The 4,088-nt window shown below is 37.6% G+C and overlaps 1 non-coding gene across 1 annotated transcript; it reads right to left on the bottom strand.

Annotated features, from left to right (window-relative positions):
* Positions 1 to 1,397: 1,397 nt before the first annotated feature.
* Positions 1,398 to 1,503, bottom strand: LOC120881234. Its single transcript, XR_005725263.1, has one exon. It is a non-coding gene; the product is annotated as a U6 spliceosomal RNA (small nuclear RNA).
* Between the last annotated feature and the right edge of the window lie 2,585 nt (positions 1,504 to 4,088).

Genomic DNA, 4,088 nt, shown 5'->3' with positions numbered 1-4,088 from the left:
AGAATGGAGAGAACAGAGTTCATTGCAGTCAATGAACTGCAATATAGAGCAATAAAAATTACCCAAACTGAAAAAATAGAAAACAGACTGAAAAAGCAAACAAGCAAAGCCTCAGGTATTTATAGTAAAACAATAAAAAGTCTAACATTCTTATAACTGAAGTCCAAAAGGAGAAAAAGGGTGAGCTGAAAAAGTGCCCAATAATAAAAACCCCTCAAATTTGGAGAAAGACATAGATTCAAGAAGATGAAAGAATTTTTAAATGAAATAAACTGAGATAAATCCACATCAAGACACATCACAGTCAAACTTCTGAAAACAAAGACACAGAAAAAAATCTTGAAAACAGCACTAGAGAAATTACACCTATCAATATGGGGAAACACTTAGAATGATAGCAGATTTCTCGCCAGAAACCATGGAGACCCAAATAAGCAGAACAACATTTTTCAAGTGTGAAAAGAACTATCAACCCAGAATTCTATATCCAACGAAAATATCCTTTAGGGATGAAGGGGAAATAAATTTATTCTGAGATGAAAGAAAACTAATTTGTTGCCAACAGACCTATCCCCTAAAAGAGTGGCTAAAGGAAGTTATTTAGGAAAAAAAAAAAAGGAAAAAGAAATGATTGAAGAAATTTTTGAATATTGTGAAAGAACATACTTAAGCAAAAGTGTAGGTAAATACAAAACTGATTTATTTCTCCTCTTAAATTTCTAAGTGATATTTAATGGTTGAAGCAAAAATTATAACACTAATGTAGTTTTAAATATATGTAGAGGAAATATTTCAGACTATCACTTTATAATCAGGAGAAGGTTAAAAAGATATAAAGGAAGGTAAAGTTTCCATATTTTGCTCAAATTGGTAAAATGATGACACCAGAATGATGTGTTGTCACATACACATAATGTACATATCACTAAATAGGTTATGCAAACAATACAAACTGAAAAATACTATAGGTAAGTCAAAGTGGAATATTTAAAAATGCTTAGGTAACACATGAAAAAGCAGAGAAAAAGAAAATAAAACTGAAAGCAAGAACAAACAGAAAATATAAAACTGCATAAAACATCAATAATTACATTAAATGTAAATAGTCTGAATACATTAAATTACATTAAATTTTGACTAATAGTGATTCAAAACATGAATCACTATTCTGTCAATAAGAAATTCACTTTGAGTAAAATGATATAGGCAGGTTGACAATAAAAGGATGCAAATGCATATATCATATGGATATTAATCAAAAGAAAGCAAAATGGTTATATAAATAGGAGACAAATTAGACTGCAGGGGGAACATTACCAGAGACAAAGAGGAGTATTTTTTAACTTTATTTTTATTATTGACACTATTACAGATAGAATGATCACAATCATATTAACAAAAATATGGAACACTTCACAAATTTGTGTGTTGTTCTTGTTCAGGGGCATGCTTATCTTCTCTGTATCGTTCCAATTTTAGCATATGTGTGGCTGAAGTGAGTACAGAGAGGAATATAATATAATGATAAAAGGTTAATCCATCAAGAAGACATAGCAATCCTAAATTCACATGCATCAAACAACAGAGATACAAAATATGTGAAGCAAAACCTGATAGAGCTGAAAAGAATAAAAACATAAATCCACACTTACATTTTCAGATTTCAACATTCCTCTCTCAGAAATTAATAAAACTAGGCAATCAGCAAGGATATAGAAAAGCTCAAAAACACCATCAGCCAACAAAATCTAATCAACATTTCCAGAATACTCCACCCAGTAATAGCAGAATGTACATTTTTCTCAAGTGCTCAAAGAACATATGCCAAGATAGACTATATCCTAGGCCATAAAACAAATCTAAATAAGTTCAAAAGAACTGAATTTTCATACAGAATTCATTTTCTATTTCATATAGAGTGTGTTCTCTGACCTCAAGGGAATCAAACTAGAAATCGTAACAGCAAGATAACAGGAAAACCTCTAAACACTTGGAAACAAATCAGTGTACTTCTAAATAATCTGTGAGTCAAAGAGGAATCCAGATGTCCTTGAAATGGGTGAATTGTTAAGCTAATTGTGGTTCATCCATACCATGGATCACTACTCAGTAATAAAAAGGAACAAACTACTGGTAAATGTACCAACCTGGATGAATCTCCAGGGAATTACACTGAGTGAAAAAATTCTGTCTCAGAAAGTTGCACTTATACTATATTATTACATTTACATAACATTAAATGAAATGATAAAATTATGGAAATGAAGAACAAATTATTAGTTTTCAGAGGTTAAGTAGAGAATCAGAGCAGAGAAGGGAAGTGGACATGGCTATGAAAGGGGAACAGGAGAGACCCATGTGGTGATGAAAATATTCTACTTCTTAATTGTATCAATATCCTAATTGTGATTCTGTATTATATTTTATAAGATATTGCCAATGGAGAAAACTAGGTTGAGGATACAGGGATTCCTCTGTATTATTTTTTATAACTGCATGTGAATCTCTAATTATCTCAAAATAAAAAGCTTAATTACAAAAGAGTAGAGAATCCCTCCCAGAAGATGTGTTATCAAGGCAAGAATGCCAATATATATACATTCTCCTTTTCTCACTCTCTCTCCCCTTCTCTCTCAGACAAACACACACAGACACCCCACCTATCAAGTGCCTTCAGCTATCACCATCTACATTTGCACTGACTTTCTGCCTCTTTTTGGACCAGCCTCATCCAGTCCTTTGTGAGTTCAGAGAAAACACCTCTGAGGCCTTTCCTTTGGCTCCTGAAGCTCTTCCCCAGCTTGGCCTAGGAGCAAGCACTGAATTTATAAAGGGAACTGAGAACCCACTAAGGAGATAAAGGCTGGCAGGTAGCCAAGCTGTATTTTAGGAAGGCCATGCCCCTGAAATTAAACATAAAAGAGGATATATGTATGGTACATGGTTCTGTGCACACCACAGGCTTTTATGGAGAGATGGTCTGTGGCTCTCACCCACTTCTCAAAGACATTCATTTCCCAAAGAGGCAAGAGAAGGCAGAGGCCTACACTTGAGACCCACTCCACCATTTTTTGCAGCCTCAGGAACAACCAGTGAGCTCTGCCAAGCCCAGACCACCTTCTGGAATCTCCCAAGAAGCTTCCTGGTATTCCTTCTCAGCCCTTAGGATGTTCAGCTTCCATCCTGTAGAGCTGGAAATGTCAGAGCTTGAAAATCTTTCATTTAAAATTTCCATGCCCACCCACCAGAAGAAGAAATTGAAGCCCAGAAATACAGGATGACTTTGCAAGATCATCCAGAAAGTTAGCTGCCTAGTTCAAACCAGAACTCAGGTCTCTTCCTCGCTACCAGCTTTGGGACATCTGTACCTTAGGTTGGCATGAGAGCCTGACATCAGACAGGGCAACCAGGAGAGCAAAGGCAGGGCCAAAGGCCTGCTGTCACCATGGTATCACCAGTGAAAGAAGGCAGTGGGGACCACCCAGGCATTGGGTTAAAATGAGCACAGATATGCAGACGTTAATGAGCAAATGCTTCCTCTGAAAATACCTAGCAGTCATTCCAAAGAGGTAGTGAGCATTATACCTTAGAGGTACAAACAGGTACCTCTGAAGCTCAAGAACACTAGAGAAATGCCATCACCTTGGAAAACAGGCCATTCAAGGCCACTCTTTCCCAGGGATGTTTCCATCCAGTCCCTTCTTTCTCCAAGCCCCTTCACTCCCACCTGTGGCTCCATTCACCACGTGCTCACTCACCCCACAAATAATAAGTAAGGAGTTCCAGAGAGTTGTGATTGAGAGGTTAGGAGGCAGGAGGCTTTGAACTCTGAAGATGCAAATAAAATCTCCAGGCCAGTCAGGCCCAATGCGAGCCCTGTAGCCCTATGTGTGCCTAACCCTTGCATCCATCAACAGGCCCATTGCTGACCTCCCACCACCCCCGAGCCATCTGCCTCCCTCATGGCTGTCTCCACTCATCTTTCTTCCCAGCTGAAGGCTCAGCTGGCTGCAGTCTGCAAAGAATTGGGAGCAGGGAGAGCCTTGTCACCAGACAATTGGAAGAGCCTCCTGCCCAGTCTCCAAGCT

This window comes from Oryx dammah, unplaced genomic scaffold, assembly GCF_014754425.2.
Source record: "Oryx dammah isolate SB20612 unplaced genomic scaffold, SCBI_Odam_1.1 HiC_scaffold_22, whole genome shotgun sequence".
NCBI classification, from domain to species: Eukaryota; Metazoa; Chordata; class Mammalia; order Artiodactyla; family Bovidae; genus Oryx; species Oryx dammah.
This window is presented reverse-complemented; position numbering and strand designations above follow the sequence as displayed.